This window comes from Mesocricetus auratus, unplaced genomic scaffold (assembly GCF_017639785.1).
Source record: "Mesocricetus auratus isolate SY011 unplaced genomic scaffold, BCM_Maur_2.0 Super-Scaffold_100003, whole genome shotgun sequence".
In the NCBI taxonomy this organism is placed as follows: domain Eukaryota; kingdom Metazoa; phylum Chordata; class Mammalia; order Rodentia; family Cricetidae; genus Mesocricetus; species Mesocricetus auratus.
The window spans coordinates 75,173,916-75,199,979 of NW_024429188.1; the positions used below are offsets into that span (position 1 = coordinate 75,173,916).

Below are 26,064 nucleotides of genomic sequence, written 5' to 3' on the forward strand. Positions count from 1 at the left end.
CTAGTGCTATCCATTTGCCTGCAAATTTCAGAATCCCATTGTTTTTTTTCCACTGAGTAGTACTCCATTGTGTAAATGGACTACATTTTCTCTATCCAGTCTTCAGTTGAGGGACATCTAGGTTGCTTCCATGTTCTGGCTATTACAAATAATGCTGCTATGAACATGGTGAAACACATGACCTTGTTGTATGCATGTGTATCTTTTGGGTAAATGCCTAAGAATGGAATTGCTGGATCTTGTGATAGACTGATTCCCATTTTCCTGAGTAATTTCCATACTGGTTTCCAAAGTGGCTGTATGAGTTGGCACTCCTACCAGCAGCGGAAGAGTGTTCTCATTTCTCCACATCCTCTCCAGGATAAACTGTAGTTGGTGTTTTCTGAAAGGAGTAAGATTGTATCTCAGAGTTTTTTTTTTGATTTTCATTTCCCTGATGGGTAAGCATGTTGAGCACTTTCTTAATGCAGACAAATTGTCAATGAAGGTTAACCACTACTGTCATTCAGAAAATCATTGAAGCTGAGATACTATAGTAGATGAATATTAAATATCAGACATCTCCTAAATCTATTCACATAAATGTATTTGTTTGCATGTTTCCCATGTGGGAATTCTCTCTTTCAAGTATCATTTCCAGTTTTTAAGTTGAGTGCTGATTCCCTTCAATAATAGGTGATTCATTACCTACTGAGGCACAATCTGTCTTTTTGGCCTACTTATATTAAAAAGGACTTACTTTATCTTGGGTATGTTCCCCTAAAATTTCTACCCATTAACTTCAATCATACACGTTGGGGACACAATAAACCTGCCTACTTTATTTCCTAAATACATTGATTTCCCTAATATTGGAAAAGAAATGTCTTGGCTTTAAATACTTTTTCTTTTCATTAAGCCTCTGTTCCTTCAGTAGTGTCCTTATATTTGTGGCATATATTATAAACCTTTGATCATCTTAGAGCACCCCCTGAAGATACAGTAATCTATTAATACTTCGTTAACATTAATATTGAAAAATTAGAATTTCAATAAAAAGTAGTTTTATAATAGAACCGTTTCCTGAAATCTCACTTGAACTGATAGTATTGAATAATACAAAATTTCATCAGCTTTTCATTTGAGGGTATATGTTGCAGTCACAGTTTGGAGGAGACTCTTTTCTTTTTAAGATGTGTTTATTTATGTATATGAGTGTTCTATTTGTATGTATGCCTGTAGGACAGAAAAGGACATCAGATTCCATTACGGATGGTTGTGAGCCACCATGTGGGTGCTGAGAATTGAACTCAGGACCTCTGGAAGAGCAGTCATTGCTCTTAACTGCTGAGCCATCTTTCCAGCCCTGGAGGAGACTCTTAAGCTGTAAACAGTTTACTAAATATTAAGGACCTCATTGTTGCGTTTTCAAATCAGGTGTTCACCACTTTTTAAGTTAACGTCATGTGTAGGGGCAAGATTTCTGGCCACTTCTCCTACTGGACTAGTCAATCTTAGTATATGTAGACCGAAGAGGCCTGGTAAATAATTTGGGACATCTGTTTGAAAAACTGTTCTATCAATAACAATGTCAGATTCCAAAAGATCCATGATGCTTATGACAAAAGGCCTAAAGAACAAGAACCTATCCCTGCTATATTTTTCAGAGTATTTCAAGAAGACACAAAAGTCATCAGTCATGTCTTGAAACTAGACTTGGGCTTCTGGGAATTAGTCTGCTTCTTTGAAGGAAACATGTTAACCATTTATTGCCACATTGCTTGCTTTTGAGATAACTGACATCAGGTCTTAGTTATTAGATGTTAAAAGCCAGCTCAGCTTGTTGAAATCATCACCAATGTTTTGAATTACAGTACTCATAATATTCTTTATAACCCAGCTTTTGGTTACACTAGAAAACTTATTATCTTCTGCTTGTTTTTGTCTGCAGGTCTTCCCATGCCAACTGTTTCATAAGTTTATTGAAACCAACACATGTATTTTCTACTTTATTTGTGTTCATGTTTTTTGTTTATTCCCAATATCTAGTACAATAACCACTTAATAATTACTTTATAACAGACAATATGTGGTCTGTGCCACTTGGCTCTGCTCTAATAATCCAGCCTGTGCGATGAACCCCACCCAGCTTTCTAGGAAGACTTAGGTCAGATGGATCCTGTGCTGTGTATTCCAGCTGATTTCAAGAAGCCAGACATCATGGATGGAAATAACGATGCTGTTTGCTTGGATATGAGGAACTTCAGCTTATCCAGATAGTGAATTCATTGAGGATACTTGGCCCTGGAAAGTTTTAAGACTCTACTTGTAGATTTAACATGTTATTTGTAGACCATTGATAAGAAATGCTCACAAATCAGGTCAAGTGCTCCCTCAAGTCATGGCTTACATGTTTACTTTGAGATTTGAACTTCCTCCTGGCAAGTGTTAGTACTTTTCCTTCCTGTAAAAAATATGAAATTTGTCTCTGGTCATGAGGATTTTATATTAACCTATTTTTCAATCTTAACTGAAGAAAATCCATTTTCCTTCTGCTCTTGCATGATTGGCTCAAAAAGCAGCAGCCACCATATGCTGGAGCTTCTAAGTCTACTGCTCAGCACTTTTCAAATTACTTCAGATTTTGTTGTTCTTCATGGTAGAAGATAAACCCTTAGAATCTTTTCTCATAAATTATCACCACTTTAGAAGTGTCACTAAGATGTCCCTAACCTGGATACTTGAAAATAAACATCACAACCATTATATTCCAAGACATATTTTTTTCTAAGACATCTGAGACTTAGCTTAAACTCAAACCTGAAGACAACAGGCAAGTTTTGATGAGTGTGGTGGTGCTGTTATCACAGAGAAATTGCTTTGAAAAAAGTAATGAAATCTAAAGAAAATACTACAAATCGAAATATTTTTCTGTAACAAGGTTATTTCATCCTCAGAGTGACTGAATGACATTTTTTGCCAAGTGTGTGGGCATATGATGTGTATCATATAGATACAGTGGCAAGCCACTGAAATTCATTTTCCAAAGGGATGCCTGCTTGTTTCACTAAAAACTGCTGGTTGTAAAAGAATAATCTCTATTTTAGACAAACAAAGGAAAAGTAGTAGGAAAAAGGCTAACATTGGTAAGTGCTAATCTGTGGAGTTTGTGGTAGAGAGTAAGTTGTTGAGTTTAAAATGCTGTACATGGAAATGAAGGTTTAAGCAAAGGAACAGATGATCACTTTCAGTTTATGAAGAATGCTATGTTTTACCTATGTCCTAACCTAAAAACATACATCATAATCCAAGGTTTGGTGGGTCATTGGCTGATATTATTATTCAATTTGCTACTATAGTTGTTTCAACAAGCCAATATGGTGATAAAATACATTTAGGAGAAAGTCTGCTTTTTAATACGTATTTTGCAAAGTATGTTGTGATAATAGAATGAATGAGCAGCTCTCAGAGATCATTTAGCTCATTTGAAATCAGTGATTGTGAAAAACTGATTGTTCTCTAACATGTTTTGTATCTGAAGTGCAAAACATTAGTGAAATTTATTTTTCATTCAAATAAATATTGTAACTGCTATTTAGAACTTATACTTTATAAACTGTAATCTAGCACTTAGTTAAATATAAAGTGTGTCACATTCTTAATAGTGTTTTATTTTCCGTAAGTTTTTTATTCTACAAGATTTTGGACAGTTTCTATGTGCAAAGTACTATGGAAGGCATTGTAGGGGAAGCAAACTCAATGAGAATCACACTAGTCTTTGATTTAAGAATCATGTCTTTTAGTCTCAGTTTGACATCCTACTATAAGATATAGACATTTCCTCCTCATATAAGAGTGGAGGAAGGCCCCGTATTCAATTATCTCTGAATTACTTTCCCGTCGTAATATATTTACAGTCTCATTCAATGAGTAAAACACATTGTATCCAGTAAAAATTGACATGATTCTAGGGTGGTGAAAAACAATTACAGAAGTAACTATAAAAAATCAAGACAGAATATAATTGATAATGTTAAGAGAGATAAAATGTGCAAATAAAATGCTATGTAGTTTGAAAGGAGAAATGTATTTCAATGGATGATGCCTATAATCACTTCATGGAGGGAGTGGTTTTGAAGGATGTGACTATGAAGGATGAGTCATAAGAACTACTAGGCTCTCTGATATAACTCAGGATTTACCACTGACCAACCAAAGGTAGACTAAAGTCATGTTGGAATATTTTTTACTCGGTGTTTTTTAAGTAATTACAGTGAATATAAATAAGACTTATAGACAAAACAAAAGAAAGGTCGTGGGTAGGAAATGCAGCCAGGAGTCATAGGAATGTAATTATCTAACTAAGGCCAATGGCAACTGTACCTTATTTTGTATAATGCTTAGCAATCATCATTGTTATATGAGACTGTGGTAGAATAAGGTTTGGAACTCAAACAGACTCTTTTTTTCTTCAGAGCTCTGCCACTTACCGTAACTGCTGCAACCTTGGGCAGTCCCCCAGTCTCATATGTCCCAGTTAATTACCTTATTTATAAAACTGAGATAAAGATTGTCTTACTAGGTAGCTATAACATCAAAATAGAATCAAGTATATATAGTACCTTGCTTTATATAGTAAACATAGAATGTTCTAAAAGTGATAGCTATGGGGTAGTATGCCAGATATTGTTATTCCGCTTGAATAAAAAGCAGAAACCAAGGCTCTGAGAATCTGTGCCATTTGTTAGAATGTAGTATTCTTTGTAGTACATCAGTAACTCCTGGCAGGAGAGATTTCTGCCCACACCCTCTCCCCGAGGGGATTTAAGAAGATAATAATGAGAATCTATGAGTCATTTTCAATATTTGGAAGGAGCCTAACAGAGAACGTTCATTTACTTTCGATAAATTGCACAACCTGACTAAAATGTCAAGTTTCTTTGCTTTTGCCCGAAATTATATCAACTCATTTTGATAATGCTGGCTATCTCATGCTGATGGGAAACTGATTGGCAGATTTATATGTCTCTGATGAATATAAATGGGGAAACTAAATTTAAAATCATAAATGTTGTTGATCTAGGGAGGTTTTTTTTAAGTTTGAAAAACTGTGGAGGAAAAGTAAAATTCCCCCTTGTTGCTAAATTGATTGAAGAGCTCTACATTACACCACGCATCCCTCCCTGGTTTATGGTGATTGCAATATGGGAGATGGATAAAGAGTTAGTGTCAAAGGAATTTTCAAAAAGTGTGACAGTTTAAGGGTAAATTGTTTTTATATAATAAGCACTCTTTAAATGATGATGCATGGGCCTTGTTCTTTCTGCATGTGAGATGAGGAAACACAGGCTAAAAGAGGAAGTGTAAGGAACTTATCCAACTACCAGAATACTAGCTAGTGGCATGAGCCAATATGTTATTCCAGGGTTATGGATCTCTATTCCCCAGTTCCTTGACCTTCACCACAAATAATTATAGCTGTCTCATCTTCAGTCTTCATAATGTCCACAAAGACATTTCCTCAGTCCTGAATTTAATAATGATTTGCTCCACTCAAAAAAAGAAAACATTTGTAAAAGCTGAATGAAATGCAATTAGGGAGTTACAGTGAATTTACAACTGCCTCTTCTTACTGGTCTGACTACTTATTGGCTTGATAGTATCCATCATCATTTTTTTTTGCTTTAAAGCTCCACTGAAATTTTTCTGGTTCTGCTTACCTGTATAGGTTTAACACAAATGACTTAGGTACAAAAGAAGGAGGGTGACTACAAGCAATAGTAGGCATCATTACTATGCAATCATGAACAGAAACATTATCAATGAACCTCTCTATTAACTTATTGTTTACCAAGGCCTAGATAGTAATCTAACTTGTTAATATAACAATTAACAAAACCAACAAGCATGCCAATTCTCATGGAACTCACATTTTTATTATTTTCATGCCTATTTCCTCATAAAAAAATCCCATAACACTGACATTCTTACTATTCTCAGTTGAGAAGGAAGAAGTAGAGATACAGTTAATAAGTCACTTGCTCAGGGTTACATAGTCAAGAATATTACATTTCAAACTTGAGAATGAATCTGCTTGACTTGTGCATGTACATTTTTCTAATAGTCTTTTCTAGTTTTCTTACCCACTATTCTACCTTACCCCAGAACCTTATTTCTGCTATGACCTCCTAAACTCTCATCTTTTGCATCATGTCATCCATATCATTCCTTTTTGTAATAATGATACAGACAGTTCAGGAAATGAGAGATAGAAAGACAACCTCATTCATGTTAGTAAAGCATTATGTTCATAGGCCATTATACCCTTACAGGCTGCTACACTGAATGTACTTTTGGAAGATATAAGACAGAGATAATATCTTTTATTAACTACTCTTTTAAAATATTTTAATACATTTATTTCCTTTAAGATTTGAGGCAGAGTCTCATGTCGTAACTAAAGATTACCTTGAACTTCTGATCTCCCTCCCTCTGCTGGAATTAGAAGTATGTGTCAATGTACTACATTATGTGCTGTTAGAAAATGTCTCAGGGTTTCATGTGTGCTAGTCAGGCACTCTACCAACTGAGCTGCAACCTCAGGCCATTAGTACTTTCAACTATTGAAAAATATATTTTATTTACTTAATGTGCATATGTACCCATGCATGTTTGTGTCCGTCACGTGCTTGCAGGTATTTATGGAGGCCAGAAGCAGACACTGGATCTCATGGAACTGTAGTTACAAGCAGATGACCCATGTGTGTGATGGCAACCAAAGTTGGGTCATCTGAAAGAACCATAAATGCTCTTGCTTCTAAACCATCTCTCTAGCACCAATAATACTTTTGATTCTTTAAGCTACCCTATTACTGTTACTAAGAATAGATGGGCTTAAGTTGTAACAAAACAGAGATAAAACCACAGGAAGGTTCCAGAGTTGTGATTTTACTGGCCATGGCAATACTTACAACATGATACATTATGCTGAAAGTAACTTTTTCTTTTTTAAATCCACAGGTGTGGCAATAAAGGTATAAACTAGGGCAGTAACAATGAGAACAGATAGGAAGGTGTGTAAGTTCAATAGGCATTTTAGAGAAAAAAGGAATTGGATTTGCTAAGTATCAGATTGAAGTGACAATGAGACTGATTGTACTATTGATAAAGTTGTTTTTTTTTAATTCTGTGAGGAAAAATAATTTAGTTGCTGGCATTCCAAGATTGAATTCTTGATGAGATGTCTAGGTACAGGGAATTGTTGAGCAGGTAAAATGTAAGGCTGAAGCTAACATTTCAAAAGAGAATCGTACTCTGGAACCATAGTGAGAATTTGGGAGGCGCAAAGGCTTAGATCCTGAAGGGTTTTTTTGTCTTTTATTGTCAGAAGGTTCAATCTTCTATTTAATTTCTTCCCTTGTTCTCTGGGATTTTTGTTCACCAGTATCAACCCTAACAGTGGGCAATCTGTTTTATAAAATGAGTCAGCAATAAATTGCGCCTTTAAAAGAAGATAGTTTCCTGTCAATTAGACCTCTACTTTGTTCTAATTAATTTATATTTATTGTACTTTGTAAAATGAATTCCAACTCAGTACTGATAACATTTTAGAACAATCCATAGAACTTTAACACACACACACATACACACACACACACAACTGGTAAACTAATACTTAATGTCAATTATTTACTTTTTAATGAAAGCTTGTTTAAAGACTGATATAGGGATAGGGACACAGCTCATCTGGTTAAAAACTACCATAGCATTCATAAATTCAGGATTTCCATACACATCACTCCATAAAACTGAGCAGTATAGTATACACATGCAGTCAGGAAAATATCCACTATATAGTGAATTCAAAATCAGCCTGAGATACAGGGGATAGCCTCAAAAAGAAAGGGAAAGAAAGAAAGAAAGAAAGAAAGAAAGAAAGAAAGAAAGAAAGAAAGAAAGAAAGAAAGAAAGAAAGAAGGAAGGAAGGAAGGAAGGAAGGAAAGAAAGAAAGAAAGGACAGGAAGGAAGAAAGAGAGGAAGGAAAAGAAGAGAGAGAGGGAGGGGGATAGAGAAATAAAAGGTAGGTTACTAAGCATTGATCTATAAATTCATGGTCTTTTTGAGAATTATGTGAATAGTTTGGTGTGCCTTATGAAATGATTCAATTTATATTATTTTTTGAGAATATCACACATATGCAATTTATTTTTATCACATTCACCCCAATCTGATTCTTATCTCCTCCCAGATCTACTCTCACACTTCCTTCTAACTTCATGTTACTCACCCTTCTTTTATAAATCACTATTCCAACTTATGTTTCCCATATACAAATATTTATAGATCCATCCACCGGAACATGGTCTACCCTTATAGAATACTGGTTCTTCTTTTCTCAACACCCATCAACTGTCAATGGTTTCTCAAATAGGATGAGGGCTCTTGATTCCTCCCCTAACCACTACTGGAATACAGACCGTATTTCTCTTGTAGAGGTTTTGTGCAGACAACCGTAACTTCTGTAAGTTCCTATGTTCAGCAGACCTCTCCTGTCCAAAAGGCATTACTTTGGCAAATTCCTACTTACACTATGACTCTTATGGAATTGCAGCCTACTCACTTACAATGTTGTCTGAGTCTTATGGGAAAGAGGTCTATCTACCACTAAGGGTTTTTGGCGAAAAACACATGGAAAGGGAAAGGGAGAGAGACCTGGGATTGACATGTGAAGCAACCTTGTTTCTAATTTAAATTTAAAAATAAAAAATTACAAGAAAACCTTACACAGGAGATAATGTTCCTCATAGAAGCAGAAGTTTGCCAAATAAAAAGCCCAGTGCCTGGAATGAAGTACTTTATCTTGAGTTATTGACCAGGGGTGTCCTGAGACTCCCAAAACAATATAGCTATCACCATTGCTCTTAGATGCCAATGGGAACTTGACTGCAAAACTTTATTGTTGAAGATAACATATGCCTTGGTCACAGACATGGGGAAATCAAACTTGCACTGACCTTAAAGATCCCTCTCTGTTGTCTAGTATTCATAGTATGGGAAGGTGTTATATAGACAGCTGGGGGATAAAAGTTATCAATAGTCCCACACAGCTGTGAACCCTGTGAACTACAATAACTAATAGCTGGTTTATCCATATATACCCATAGATACATTAGTGGCATTAATATTATGAGGGTAACCAACAACTTTTTGCTTGCATTAAAGGTGCTCTCCACAGTAGGAAGCATAGATATGGTACTGAAAATATGTAACTATAGCTGGGGAGTTCTTAGGCCCCAGAGTGAATCAACTTCTATAAGATCCATGATTTTAGCATTTTCACTACAGTATTTCATAATGTCTTTTGGCTCTCATTTGATGAAGAAATCATTTATATTTTATATGCATATAGTTGCATACTACTTGGTACCAATAACATTATTAATAATATGCAAAATTAGCACTTAAACCATATAGCAATATTTAGTTATAATGTGACCACCTGGAATGTCCAAAATGTATTCACTTAATTAGTTTTATTCGAAGCATAAGGGTTAAAACACCATAAAAACATTGCCTTAGTCTGACATGATTGTGCATTCTGAGTACCTGGGAGGCTGAAGCAGAAAGAAAGCAAGTTCCAGGCTATCCTGGATTATGTCTCAAAACAAACAAAATTAAAAATTCTGTATTGAAATTAATAATTATAAATTTACAATTTTGTTATATTTTATTTATGTAATCATAATAGTAGAGACCATTTTCTTTACATTGAAATGTAAAATGTACTGCAAAAGGAGCATTCTGCTATATAATTATTTCATCATGGCACATATTTAATAGAGCCTTCTTCCTAAGTTAGGGAGTATACGACTTGGCATATTGTGTGTATGTTTCTGTGTGTGTATATGTGTGTGTGTGTGTGCACACGCACATGCCTAATAGCATTTCTTTTCATATGACTCCAAGTGTGAAGATTTTACTTTTGAAATAAATCTTGAACTATCCCCACGTAATGTTAACCTATGTATTTGTCAAATGTCAATTAAATATCTATATTATCTATTGAATTTGTCAAAAAAATGATACCACTTCAGGTTCTAAACATTTTAGATTACTTTAAAAAACAGTAGATGATTGAATTATACTTGGGGTCTTAAAAATAGTTCATTGAAGAAAGCAATGCTCTTTAAACACATGAGTCAGTAACTATGATAATATTAGATACCACAATTTGGCATGCCCATAAAAATCATTTAAGGTATACCTTATAGCATTCAAAAATAACACAAGAGTTGTAGGGAAAGGTAATCAGGTAAAACTTCTTACATAACAACTTAAATTCAATCCCAGAGGACTCACATAGTAGATTTCACAAGTTGTCCTTTAATCTCCATACATGCGTTGTGGCATGCATGCACTCATGCTCACACATACAGAATATGTGAATAAATGAAAGTAAATAAACAAAATATAAAAATTAAAAATAAATTAGACAAGTGTCAGTCAAATCAAGTAATTTCCCAAAACACATTTTTCCACTAATAATGAGTTGGTTACTTTCATGAACATGACAAAAATCAATACTTGTGACAACAGATTTTCTGCATTACTTATTATTCTTTAAATTGACATATTCATGTCTATTAGTGGAAAGATCTTTATAATTTATTGCTTCATTTTGGCCACTGGAAAAGAAAAGAGAGAGTGCGTACAATAACCAGAGTCCTCAAGAGACCAATTTATTAGCATTCTAATTTATGCTCTAAACTAATAGAGGGTTTGACTCCCTCAGTATCTAAGTCAGTGATTAGTTTTTTCTTTGAAATCACTCTTTAATTAGGAAAAGTCTGCATTTTCTTTTGTCTAGATTTATCAGAGTTGTGCATAGCTTTCTTATCCACAGTTTGGCATTATTTAATATAACTTGATTGCATCTTGTTATCTTTTTGTCTTGATTTTGTTTCTGTCTTATTATATAAAAGGGCTACTAATCTTTAGAAATTAGTTTCTCATTAGAGTCCATTGAGAGTTACAACTTGAGATGAAAGCTTATGTATTTAATATAAATAATTGGGACACACTGTGGAAGTCATTATGGCAGTTTCCCCAACAATAAGACTAGGAAAATGCCTCAGCCCATACAGTACTTGCTATGCAAGCATAGCAGGTCAATTTTGATCCCCATAATCCCAATTAGAAACCAACATGGTGATACTACTGTAATCCCAGTTCTAGGGAGGTGGAGAAAGTAGAATTCTTGGGAATCACTGACAAGCCAATCAGTGAGCCCCAGGTCTGAGTGAAAGATCCTATCTCACAAAAGAAAAAAATGGTGAATAGTCATCCTGAGAAATAACTATCATTGGCATCTGGCCTCCTGAGGTGAATGTATAAGTACACACACACACACACACACACACACACACACACACACACACACAAATGAACATAAGAACAATAACACTGTTAGTAAGACTCCTGCTAAAAGCTGACCAAGCTATGCCATTCCTGGGTGTATACCATGCAGACTGCATTCTACCACAAAAATGCTCCTACATCCTTGTTTATTGCTGCTCTATTCATAATAGCAAGAAAACAATAGCAGCCTCTCTATTCATCAGCAGATGAATAGATAATGAAATTATTTTATATAATTGCAGATACTCTATATTTGTGTGTGTGTGTGTGTGTGTGTGTGTGTGTGTGTGTGTGTGTGTGTGTGTGTGTGTGTTGGTCTTGAAACTAGAAACCATAAGAACGAGGAGAATAGCTGTTTTGAGGAAAGGTGTTAAAATATCGTATGTATCAAGAAAGTAGAACAAGAACTACTTGGGGTGGAAGGACACGAGAAGGTGGATTTGGGAGAATAGGCAAGGAGGAACAATCAGAGGAGTGGATTTTCCCCATTAAGTTTGGGTAGAATATTACTGTATTCATTCCTACTTCTTTTCTAATGTGAATTCTTGGTAGTACTATAATTTTTTTAGCATTGGCTCTTACAGAACACTTTACAATTTTAAAGTTTCTTTGACATAAATGAAATCACCATGTTGCATAGGATTCTGTTTATTTAGATATAAAATTGATTTTAATGCCAACCATTATTTGGTACTTACCGGCCTGTTTTATACATAATCCAAAAAATGATACTGGCTCTTTGTGGCTACCTCATTTTCTTCTATGACCCAAAGCGTTGTGAGTTCATCCTAAAACTTGATTCTTTCTCTTAATTATTGTATACTATTGTAATGGTTTGATTTTGGTTAAATAGCTTCATTCTGGAGCTTTAAATGCCTTCCAGATATTTCTTTAAGATAATTGTGCTTAGTGTTTTAGTATAGTAAACAGGAGACTAGTCAGACATCGTCCTGACAAGCTCTATTATGTTTTTGTGAGAAATTTATGTCTTCTAGCATAAAGGAAATTTAGAGGAGTGCTTTCCATTGCTCTCTACTAGTCAGAAGATGTTGTCACCATGATTATTCCTTTTACTATGTTTTCCATGTTTATGATTATTGGTGGAAACATTCACCTTTATGTAAGGTGTCCATGTAATAAATAATCAAAATCAGAAATGCTTTAAAATGAAAATAATAATGTGCTGAGACAACAACTGGCATAATTTGTGGCTATCCATGACACAGTAAATTATATGGTATACTCACCTTGAAACTACATGGAAACTTGATTTCATGGTACTTTCCCCAATCTTCCACTCTCCATACCTCTCCCTATACTCAACCTATAGAAATTTTCTGTGATACACACATAGCTCAAAGTATCTTAAATCAATCATAATGATTCATATTCAGCTGCCAAAGATCACTTAAAACATAAGCGTGCCTTTTTCATTTGGCTTCAGATCAATCAAATCAAGGTTTTCAGAATATATTTTCATATCCTCCACCTTTGTGGTTGTATCCTGCAATCAAACAACTTTTAGAGAAAAATAGATGATGCTATGTTATGTCTAAAATGCAAATTTAATTCTATCATTGTATTATATAAAATATTTAGTAGGTATGCACCTACACAGACTTTGTGATAAGGTCTCTGTCTTAAATACTTCCACCCTTTTAATAATTAAGAATATAAGTTTCTTCATAGTTTTGCATTAAAACAATATATTCTAGATGCCATGGAATGTGACAATACATCAAAATTACCTTATCATATAGAATTATATGTAATAGGTTTTTAATAAATGTTTGATAAAGGGGCAAGAGTGAAACATCCAGAGAGAACTTTGATTTAAGACAGTATATTAGTAGTATAAATGAGTATGTTGCATATATCATCCTATTAAAATCAAAGTTTTGTATATTATAGTTTTATCTCATATGAAGATTACTTTATGACATAGTACTATCTTATAGGTCTTTAACGCAGCTTATGGAAATGTAGTGTATTAAAGATAGGAAACCGTTTTAAAGGTCTTTATTAACTAAATTTTATTCTTTATAATTTTGTGTGAAACATCTTGACAGAGTTAAGTAATAAATGTATAAATTTTCCCATTGGTACTTTTTGGGCAAAAATCTGTATTTTAAAATATAAAGTCTAAGCCGGGCGTTGGTGGCGCACGCCTTTAATCCCAGCACTTGGGAGGCAGAGGCAGACAGATCTCTGTGAGTTCGAGGCCAGCCTGGTCTACAAGAGATAGTTCCAGGACAGCCTCCAAAGCCACAGAGAAACCCTGTCTCGAAAAACCAAAAAATAAAATAAAATAAAATAAAATATAAAGTCTATCCACATAACCATAGGGAACACATATTACTTCACAAGTTCTAGTTAGTAAGAAAATATTTGATGAATATCTATAAGTAAAGATAATTCATGGTGAAATAAGGACTTGGAATCTCTACCATAAAGCATGAACTGCACATTGATGCTTTATGTTATACTACATAAAGCTTTTTTACAGACATGTTCTACATTTAATCCTCTCTTAAACACATACAAAAAATAAGTGAATGGCTGATTAATAAATAAATAAATTATACCCACTAATCTTTACCTAATTTGATAAAAACTAAGTAGAACTCTAGGCTAGATATGATTGCCAGGACTTCTCCAGAATTTGATTTTTTTCATACTTTATGACATTGCACAATGCACTACAAGTTCTAAGAGAAAATTAGAAACTTTGACAGTGACATATTTTTAAAGGTGTAAATGGTATATTTGTGAGTTATGCATCATAATCAGAGTAGACCTAATAATGCAGTTGTTCCCCTTAATGAAATGGTCTCATTAATTATCCATGGCAATGCACAAGCCATGCTCTCAAGTATCAATATGGAGATTTTATATATATATATATATATATATATATATAATGTGTGTGTGTGTGTGTGTAGGTTGTTGAGTGAGTATATGTGTAGGTATACAGTTTATAATAAAAATAGTTTTTCAACATTTAGGTTATCTCATAACTTCAAATCAATAAACATTTTTAATATAACAGTATGTGAGGTTAGTATTCATTGTGAACTTGACACAGTCTAGAATCAACTGAAGATACGCATCTAAGCACACTTGTGAGGGATTGAATAGTTTAAGGTTAGCCCCTGACAATGTCTGCCAATGGTTGTCTTGATTGTGTTAGTGGATGTGAAATTATCCATCTTAATCTTAAGCAGGAACATCCCCTGGAAAAGGGATCCTGCAGTGCATAAATGGGGAAAGAGAAGTGAACAGCATGCCTTCTTCTCTCTTTCCTAGTTGTGTATACAATGTGACCAGTTGTTTCAGGCTTCCTTGCTCCTTTCACTTCTCAGCCATGATAGAGTTTATGTTAAACTATGATACTAGAATAAGCTCATCCTTTAAGTTACTTTAGTCACAGTATTAGCAGAAGAAGCTATGACACAAAGCATATAGCTCGTAGATACCTGGTGGGGATTATTATCCTCCCCACTTTACAGATGAAGGAGAGAGGCTCCAGGGATTCAAATGACCTAACTCTTGGACTAAGTCTTTTTTCAGATTTTTTAAATTTAAATTAGAAACAAGCTTGTTTTAGATGTCAATTCCAGTTCCCTATCCCTCCCCTCCTCCCCTGCCCACCACCGACCCTTTATCCCATCCCCTTTCAGCTTCCTAGGAAGGGTGAGGCCTTCCATGGGGAACCCTCAAAGTCTGTTATATTATTTGGAGCAGAGCCTAGACCCTACCCTGTCTGTCTAGACTGAGAGAATATCCCTCTATGTGGAGTGGGCTCCCAAAGTCCATTTGTATACTAGGGATAAATACTGATCCATCAGCTACTGGATGAAGGGTCTAGGATAACATATAAAGTAGTTATCAATCTCATTATAAGGAAGGGCATTTAAGTTAGCCTCTCTACTATTGCTTAGATAGTTAGTTGGGGTTATCCTTGTAGATCTCTGGACATTTCCTTAGTGGCAGATTTCTCTTTAAACCTGTTAAATAGCTCCCTCTATTATGGTATCTTTTTACTTTCTCTCCTCTATTCTTCCCCCAACTCACACTTCCTGTTCCCTCATGTACTCCTCTCCCCTCCTCTTCTCCACTTCTCTTTCTCCTAACTCCCTCTCCCCTCCCCCCATTTCCCAATTAGCTCTTGAGATCTTGTCCCCTGGGACATACCTGTCATTGATAACTCATTTGTCTTTCTGGCTCAACCAGGCCTACACTGTTATCTGTTGCCAAGGAAAGCACGTTCGCTTTGTATGAAAATGGGGCTGGGCTTGTAGGCTTCCCATGTGGCAAAGGCAAACTAGGGCTAAAGACTGTATTGCTCAGTGTCATAATCCACTCAGTTTCGTAAGTAATATACCTGTCTGTTACAGTCCCATTAAGAGAGGGACTCCCAAAAGGGAGGCACCCTGGTCTCAGAATAGCCAATTAAGTACATTTGTTAATTAAGATTTAAAGTGTCTAATTGTAATTAATACAAATCCAGGAACTTAAGCTAGAGGCATCCTCCCCTGGGGGTTTATCCAGCATGCCTGCCATGGCAACTGGCTAAGAGATAGGGAAGCCACAAACTGCAGCTGCTGTGATGTCCAAGTCTTTCTCTCCTGAGTTTCCACTGAGCTAGGCATAACACCTAGAACACGGACCACCAAGGCTGATATTTCACCCTTCCAACAGCTTTTAAAGCGACATTCCTGGAGGAAATAATTAAGTATTTCTCCCAAAGGAGTGTTATTGAATATAGAAAATACCTATAGCTGGATATACCTGACTCTGATGACCGGCCGGCATCAGGACAGGCAGGTTCCTCATTAAAGCTTAATGAGTCCATTGATGGCTGATGAGTATCAGCAGGAACAGAGCACAAACAATGCTCGGGAACCCAAAATGGGGACTCACCATCCTGTGGGAAGACACAGACCCCCAGGCACATACCAAAACTGGATCTGGTCCTTTCCAAAGACCCGAGGTTAGGTCTTTCCATCTAAGTAGAGGTTTTTGCTGTACAGCAGATTGCCAATGACAATCTGCTGCAGAGTTTCCAGAAGCATCCATAATTTAAAAAATTAAGATATAGAGGATAAATGATAGATTACAGTGAGGAGAGCCAAAATGCCTCCCAAGATCCCCCTTCTTTTTTTTTTTTTTTAGCTAAATAGACTTTTAGAGTGCGATGAGCACGTTCCACAATAGCCTGTTCTTGGGGGTTGTAAGGAATTCCAGTTTTGGGGGAAATATCAAAAGCTAGGCAAAAGTGACTGAAACCTCTGTTGACATAGGTGGGGCCATTATCGGTCTTAATTAGTTTTGAGACTCCCATGTAAGCAAAACCCTGTAAACAGTTGCTCTTAACATCTTTTACTTTTTCACCAGAGTGGGCAGAGGTGAGTATCAGGTGAGAAAATGTATCTACAGAAACATGGACAAATTGTAATTTACCAAAGGATGGCACATGTGTTGCATCTATTTGCCAAATGTGTTTAGGCAAAAGTCCTCAAGGATTAACCTCCAAGTGAGGCACAGGAAGTAATTTTACACGAAGAGGGCAATCCTTAACTATTTGAACAGCCTGTTCTTTGGTAATCCCAGTGTGAAAGCATAAAGACCCTGCACTAAGATGAAAGCACTTGTGTAGGGACTGTATTTTAGTGAACCTTTGCAAAACCACACCAATTTGAGCATACCTGTCAGCCATGCTATTTCCTTCACTGAGGGGCTCTGGCAAAGGGGTGTGGGCCCTAAGATGTCCCACAAATATTGGTTTGTTCTGTTGCCATAGCAGACCTTGTACCTGTAATAAACTTTATTGTATCCTAGAGATGAGAGTGACATAGGCAACAGTCTCTAAGGGTTGGATAATATGAGCAACATATTGACTATCGGTAAAAATGGTTAATGCTTCCATGGGGGAAGAGTTGTAGAGCCAAGGCCAGGGCTGAAAGTTCAGCCATTTGGGCAGAAGTTGCAGGAATTCTGGCTGTCTTAATTATCGGATAAGACACAACTACAGCTGTATCTTTAGAGAAACCATCTGTGAAAACCACTCGCCCCTTAGAAATAGGCTGAGAGACTATATTTTTCAGGAAAATCAAAGGATGCATCTTAAAAAAGGAAACCAAATTGTTGGATGAGTAATGATTAACAAAATAACTCCGAGTAGTAGAGAGAAAAATGGCCCAGTCACAATTATTATTTTGCAGCCATTCTATTTGTTGACAGGACAAAGGCGCAACAACCAGATCCTGCTCCCCACCAAAGGCCTGCAAGGCAATCCTCCTTGCTCCAAACAGGAGTGCAACTACAGCCTGGGGGTAGGACACCACAGATTTAGAAGGGGAGGCTCGAGAATAAACCCAAAGAATGGGACTCTCTTGCCAAAAGTCTCCCATAAGAGCATGTTCTCTGGTTTGACCCACAAGCCAGCCAATCCCAAGGTGGTCTTAAGATTCCCCAAATGAGTGGCCAGTAGCCATTGAGCCTGCTGAGCCACGCCATCTGGCCACATGGTTCCCAGCACTCACCCCTCCATACCAAACAATCTCCTCCCTGGCAGTGCAGCAGGATACAATTGGGGCCAAACACAGGGGTGGGGAGGATACAAACTAAGGCTGCAAAGGCTCCAAAAATGGCCAGATTGAAAAGAGCAAGAGGCCCACACAATGAAACTGCCTTAGGATTACAGGCAGGGGGACAAGGCATAAGGAAGCATCTTTTAAGCTTGTTTTTTTAATTTGAGGATGTCCTTTTTTGTTGAGGCTTTTTGAGTTTCTTAGACTCATTCCCCGAAGAAGAGGGAGAGGACTCAGATGAGGAATCATTGGAAGCTTGAATTGTTCTGACAGACTCTAGGTCTTGAGCCTCTGTGAAGGCATCCTTAGTTTTTCTGACCTGTTCTCTCATTACCATATTATCATATTATCACTAGTAAGCACATCCTTACTAGTAAGCACATCCTTACAAGATGCCACAGAGAAAAGGCAACGATTGGTATGGAGTTTATGTAAAGTTTTTTGTAGGTCCACTCTAACGTGGTTCCAATCCAGGGAATGAAGATCACCAGAAACCAAAAACCAAGGGCTGACTTTAGGTATAGTTTTCAAGATGTCCTTAGCTGTCTTATGTCTGATAATTCTGCCCTGACATTGTAACAATTGGATCAAATGGTCCTCCAAAGTGGGTAGAAACTAGTAGCACCCATACAGTTACTCCTAACCTTAATGAGAATGCTGGCTGGCTTTCTGTGGGAGTGGGCTCTCAGGAATTCACTGACAATTTTGACACCAATGGGTCAAGCCAGGGCTGGAGCCTAACTTTAAACCACCCCTCTACGGTGGCTGACCCACTATCTGGAGCCTAACTCAGTACCCTTAACTTGGTACCCCTATCCAAATACACCCTCCTACCTTACTTGCTGGCCAGCAATCAAGTGTAATTCTTTAGCAGTTTCTCTTCTTTCCTCCATCTTTATTGAGCCGGCAGTGTTCAAGGCTCCTTCTTACAAGGAGAATGACATTTATTTAAACAAGAATGGAGCCATAAATACCAAAAGCAGGTATGGTGGAAAAACACCAAGGTCAGAAGCCTATGCTCCCAGGGCCCTCTGGCAAAGGGTGGGCCACAAACAGGAATTAGCATTTAGACAATAAGGATGGACAGAAAACAGGAAATTGCATGCAGGCCTTACTGGGAGGAAGGGACCAGAGATGTTTTGCTAAAAGCTCCTAGTCACAAGCTGTCAATAGACCCCCATGGGGAAGGGTGCAACACCTGAGGAATCTCCATACTGATTTCCTAAATGACTGTATGAGTTTGCACTCCAGTCAGCAGTAGAAGAGTGTTCCCCTTTCTTCACATTCTCTCCAGCATAAACTGTCATTGGTGTTTTTGCTTTTAGCCATTCTGACAGGAGCAAGATGGTATCTCAGAATTGTTTTGATTTGCATTTCCCTGATGGCTAAGGAAGTTGAGCACTTTCTTACATGTCCTTCAGCCATTTTAGTCTCCTCTATTGAGAATTCTCTGTTTAGTTTTGCACCCCACTTTTCAATTGTATTATTTGGTGTTTTAGTGACTAGCTTCTTGAGTTCTTTGTATTCAGACCTCTGTCAGTTGTGGGTTAATATCAGGGCTTTCAATTCAATTCCATTGGTCTGCCTGTTTATTTTTGTGCCAATACCAAGCTGTTTTCAGAACTATAGCTCTATAATAGAGTTTAAAGTCAGGAATGGTGATGTCTCCTGAAGTTCCTTTATTGTACAGCTATCCTGGGTCTTCTGTTTTTTCATATATAGTTGAGAATTGTTCTTTCCAGGTCTTCGAAGAATTGTGCTGGGATTTTGATGGGATTGCATTGAGTATATAGATTGCTTTTGGCAATATTGCAATTTTTAATATGTTAATTTTACCTGTTTAAGAGCATGGGAAATCTTTCCATTTTCTGCTATCTTCTTTAATTTCTTTCTTTAGAGACTCAAAGTTCTTGCTATACAGGTCTTTAACTTGTTTGGTTAGCATTTCCCCAAGGTACTTTATGCTGTTTGTGGCAATTGTAAAGGGTGATGTTTCTCTGTAGAGCTTTGGACTAAGTCTTTATTAGCAAGTCTATACATTTAAAGTGCATAAAAGCATTGTCACAGTATCGTTAGATCAAAGGAGACATTTGTAAAATGACTTTTCTATACTTTAAACTATGGGAAGAGGTTTGTTGTGTTCTATATTTACCAGCATTTCTAGATGGCTTGATGAGCAGGCTAAGCACTTGCTTAGGGCATAAGCAATACAGAGATATCTATAAATATGAATGGGTAATTTAAAGCATAGAAATAACTCTGAGACAAGAATTTGCTCAGGCATTAAAGCTTGTTTTATATTACATAATCATGTTTACTTTGAATTGTCTGTACTTTGAGATGTGATACTTTCTGAACAAAATTATCCTCCTCTTAGTGCCATGTTAAATTCTTTGTGGCTGAGAATTATTCATCCAATGTTTTCAAATTCAATATAAAACTGACTTTTTCTTCCTTATCAAGTCTATAATCACTCTTCTCTGTTGATTTATTGCCATCACATTTATTCAGGCCATGCTGATGCTGATGATCATTGTGACAGTCTCATAGTCTTTTCTTTCTCTTAAAATATATGGGCACTTACCCTCATTTCCCCTCCCAATGCCCCCCAAACCACCCTAATAGTTCTCCTTCTTACTTGAAGTTTCTCTCTCTGTGTTAGGTTTTGTTAACTTACTATCTATCGCTCTTCTCCTCTCCCACACCCTGTCCCAGCCCCATTCCCACTTAATCCTTTAACCACTCTTCTTCTTTTTTTCTTCTTTCTTTTCTTTTGGTTTTTCAAAACAGGGTTTCTCTGTATTGCTTTGGAGGCTGTCCTGGAACTTGCTTTGTAGACCAGGCTGGCCTCAAACTCACAGAGATCCAACTGCCTCTGCCTCCTGAGTGCTGGGATTAAAGGCGAGTGCCACCAACGCCCTGCTTAACCACTCTTCTTACATTTGATATGTATTCTATCTTTCCATTTATAAGATGGCTTGGGTTCAATATGATTTTCTATATACCTTGCTTCAGGTTATCCCTTACCTCTACCCCTTAATTCTCCAAGTTTAAGCTATTTTGTCCCTGGTATTCTGCCTGTCTACTGCATTATCATTTACAATTTACTTTCTTCCTCCCATCACATGCTCCCCCGAAGTCCCTTTCTTGTTTCCTGTATTCCCCTTATGCTCCAAATTAAAAACATAAAACAAAAGATGAGATTGGTGGACATATGAGATAGAACACATGCCCTGGGCCAAAGTTACCTTCTTTAGCATACTATTTTCCAATTCCATTTACATTTTATGATTTCATTTTTACAACTATATAGTCTGTTAAGTATATGTATCACATTTTTGTTATCCACTCATAAGTTTATGAGTATTTAGATGGATTTTGTTCATAGTTTTAGTGATAGAGCAGCAATGAACATGGATTTGGAAATGTCTATAGTATATGCCTAGGAATGGTCAGACGTCTATCTAGTTTTGGGAGAAACATCCAAATTGATTTTCAAAGTGGCTACAGTACTTTACATTCCTACAATAAGTGTATAAAATGTTCCCTCTCTGCTACGAATTCTTGTCTCTTAATGACAAACACATTTTCCTTCGTGAACTTTAATTGCCAATACAATTCCCCACCTCTGGTCAAGTAACCCTAAAACCATTTAGAAACTTGATAATATCTCCCAAACACTCTGGTATATCTGGCAAGGATAAGGCTTCCAAGAGACATAAGGGCATTTTTGACTTTTAGCTAAGCAACATCTAGTTCATTTTCCTTGGGGTCTTTTTATCCTAAACTGCCTAGCCAATTTCCATCTCCTACTCCCAACATTCCACTTTGGAAGAGATTGGTTTGATTACCAATCTGGCTTCCTATGGATAAATGGGAGCATCAGCGGTGGTACACTTGGGTTACCCCTTCATTGAGCCTGTCTGAAAGACCACTCCTCGAAAGAATCAGTGACCTAATATGTTTAACTCTCAGATGTAAGGACTCCTTTACTGATCCTGCAAAGACATGTGTGGAGGCAGGGAGGGAGGGTTAAAGGCAAGAGTTATTAGCATTATTGGTCCTAGGAACGGAACCAGAATTGGATCACGGAATTGATTGGACCACAAGAAAACCTATCCACCAAGAAAATGGAATCTCTGACCTGTGTAGAGACCTGACAATTTAACTGGGCCAGGTCAATCACCTATGAAGGCAATCTGTTTAGCAATGCTAAAGAGATAGGTGAAATAATAAGTCTTTTAATAAAATAATTTACTTTTCCTTTTCAAAATCCTTGCCCCTAGCATGGTAACTTACTAGGCCGTAGCCATGCAGTGATTACCTGGGATTTTCATATAGGAGCTCTGAATTAAAATTGTCAAACTAAAGGTAAGCATAATGATAATTTAGTATACATTGGAAACATTTTTTTAATGTTGAACTATTTGATCTGAAGCAGTATGTACTCAAAAGACATTATCAGAAAGACAGAAGAACCTAACGGGTGTAAGAGCTTGCTATTTTGTTCTCATTGTGAAGTATTAATAATTATAAGTGTGGGATTTTAGTAAATACACTCTCCCCTTTGATTGTTGGCTGTAATCTGCAAGATGCAAAAACTTGCTTTCCTAGATTGTTCTCGAAGCACTTAGAAATTATCAAGAGCAAAGGGGAGCACTCAAGGGTATATTATTGCAGGTATTCCATGAATGAACTCATTTTAGTTCTCTTTTTCTTGGTGTATTTTGTAAAATGCCTTTTCTGCATTTAATATGATAATGTCTATAATCATTGTAAAACCCTCAAATTTAGTCTTAGGTATATCTCTTTTAAAATATTCAATTAATCTTTAAAAATGGAATTTACCAAGCCTTTACTTCTACAATTGGAAAATTAAGAGTCTTTATTTGCTTCTGCAAATGGATTTTAATAATTTCTCAATACTGACTCTGGTCTACCTAATTTCTCATTTTCACTCTATTCCTAAAATTTTTTGTATTGGTCATCCTGATTTCTTAATTGTTTTCTATAAAAGCAATGTTACATCTACCTCTTTCCATTGCTCTGATGCACACTGTTTTTCTTTCTTTTTTTCTTCCATGTATCAGATTTTTCACCAACCATGCACATTAACATGTGATCTGAATTCCTCAGTGAAATTTTCTCTGTAACCCTAATATAATTGTGCATACATTTAATAATGAATTTCTCTCTATTTTGTATGTATTTTTATTATCTCTATATTCAGGCTACATATTACTACAAAGTAAGTTCTTAATAAATCAGTAAGTTTTCTGGTTTTATTTGCTAACAGTGTAGAAACTCCATTAATTAGTAGTAGTATACAAGGCAGATTGCATCTGTTACATTGTGTGAGCTTTCTCCGAATCTTCAAACTTTGATTAGGGAAGAACTTAGGAAGTACTTCCCTTATCACTTTGCCTCAAGTATTCTCACACATGTCCTTATGTAACCATCACAAAAAGAAATATTTTTCTTTTATTTTAGAGAAGAGAAGGTGGAGGATCTGAAACATAGATTAAACAAGGGAGAAATGCTTAAATTGGATCTTTCATAAGAAAGAAAAGCAAGAGGAAAAAGCATTTAAAAAGTAAAAATTTTTTGGAAGAGACATGTCCTATCTTCAGGCTGTTCATTGGCTTGTAAATAGTAAAAGTTGGATTCAAAATAGAGCTAGTAGTAAAGGCAAGGAAATAAATGAGTCAGTTTGAAAAGAAGACTCATTGTGCCCCCAAATTAATCCTAATCACAATTTCTCCTTCCCAATTTTATAGTCTCTTTCTCAGCAATTAAACCAGTTCTTAAAGCCAAAATTTCAGCTGTTAACTTCAACTTTCTTCCTTGCACATCCAAACACAAAGCTGATAAATGTGCATCCAATTTAACAGAGAATAATTATCAGAAATGCAAATTCTCCAGGCCAGTACCATCTACTAAATCCAAGGGGGGAATGAACCTAACATTCTTTTTGTTAATCAAGATCCCAGGCAATTTGTATGCATACAAGAATTAGAGCCAACTGTTGTAGGTAAAGAGGAAGCATTAAGAGACCTGAAGCAGGGAATGGACTTCTTTGCATATTTATTTGTAGTTCATATGTGGAAGACGGATTAGAAAAGAGGAAATGTAGAGATAATATCACTTATAGCCAGACTATTTAAAAATAAACATAAGTACAGAGGACCAGGGTGACAACTTAGCAGGTAAAGGTACTTGCCACCAAGCCTGACTATTTGAGCTCAATTTCTAGGACCTGCATGATGGAAGAAGAAAATGAACTCCTCTGAGTTTTCCTTTGACCTTCACAAAAGCACCATGGAGGATGTACACATGTACACAAGCATACATGCAAACATGTTTAAAAACAGAAAGGGAATAAAATATACTATTCAAATATAAAAGAGTTGCAATTGATTAATTTGTGTTTCTATTTGCATGAACAAGTTAAGGAAGTAGGAATAGTATCTAAACCTGGACTGCAAATAAATATGTTGGTTAGAGTTTTGAAAAATAGTCAGTGAACTCATTCTTTTTGTTTTCCCACAAAATAGAGGTTACTTACATGTAATTAGGTATAAATGTTTTGAGTAGTTGGGTATTTGAAGTTGGACCTCAAGAGGGAGGTTAAAGCAACAGGTAAAGATTTTGGACTTAAATGCATGATACCTTTGAATTAATTGAATGGATTAAATAATACAGAAGACTATTTAGGATTGAAAAGAAGCTCAAATATGGAATTCTGAAAAATCTAATTTATGACAGTCATTTACAGAGTCTGAGAAGTGTCTACAGATCAGGAAACATTATGGAGGCACAATTATGTCATAATCTCAACAATGAGTTGTGTCAAATGCCATAGGTAGATCAATAAAGAAAAGGTAATTATTGTTGGCTAGGAACTCACTGATACCTTCAACTATCAAAGGTTTGGAGATTTTTGAGATTATATTACAGCAAATTGAGTAAATGTAAATGGAGAGATTAAAATCTTAGTAAATAAAGAGGGGAGGGTGTCAATATGATTGAGGCACAACATCAGAATTTTTTTCTTTTTAAGAATTAGATAATTATATATATCTGCATAATGAAAGATAAAAACTGAGTGAAGCACAAAAATTTGCAGATACACAGAGAGGAGAACTTGGAATAAAATCTCAGAGGATGGGCAAGGAGAAACATGGCACAGGGAAATGTAGCTTTAAGTAGTGTATTCTCATCTTTTTAAAAACAATTTTTAAATTTGTTTGAGATTATAATTGTCAATTCTCCCTTCCTTTTCCTCCCTCCATGAATACAGATACTCTTTTCATCTCCTCAGTAAAAAGATACTAATGCTTCCTAATGAATTCAGACTGTTTATGATTTTGAAATGCTTCTCCCACTTATTCTTTGTTGTCCACCCCCAATTTTTCCATCTTTGTCTGTCTCATCTTCTCAATATGTTATATAGTGTGAAGACATATCACCAATGTTCAAAAAGGCAAGGCTATACTCGGACTACATGTTTCATACTCAGGGTAATGTTGAATGATCAACAATAGAGTCCTTGGTATCCACCTTGTTTTCCTAATGAGATATAGGAAGTACACATGGAATGACATTGGGGGTTCTATTCCTTAACATGATGGAGATACTTGGTAGAAGCCCTTTAACTTCATATTCCTGCCAGAAACATCCCCAAATTTCCAACCTCAGGAACTTTCCATTTCCATACTTGCCTCAGTTTTTCCAGTGCCTCATACCTGGAACTTTAGCGAATCAGAGGCTGAGACTGTTAGTGTGAGATCAGCCTAGACAATATACTAGTTTCAGGACAATCTGAGTGATTGAGTGACACTCTGTCTAAAAACCACTAATAGTTACCTTGTTGCTCACCTTCTACATCTGGGAAGAGTTTTGCAGACTACTGATGATTTTCATACCTATGTTAGCATAGTTTGATTTCACTTCATTTTGAGTTTACCATTTTGTTTGCTAGAAGATATATGCAGCCTCACCATGAAAGAGAATATTATATATAGCTTGAAGCAGGATAACTATTTTTAATCTAAGTGAAAAATCTGAACTAAAG

The 26,064-nt window shown here is 36.2% G+C and overlaps 1 protein-coding gene across 1 annotated transcript in view; it reads left to right on the plus strand.

Moving 5' to 3' along the window:
* The window catches only part of Il1rapl2 (interleukin 1 receptor accessory protein like 2), a 1,115,671-nt gene that overhangs the window by 715,374 nt on the left and 374,233 nt on the right, over positions 1-26,064 (plus strand). The window lies entirely within an intron of this gene.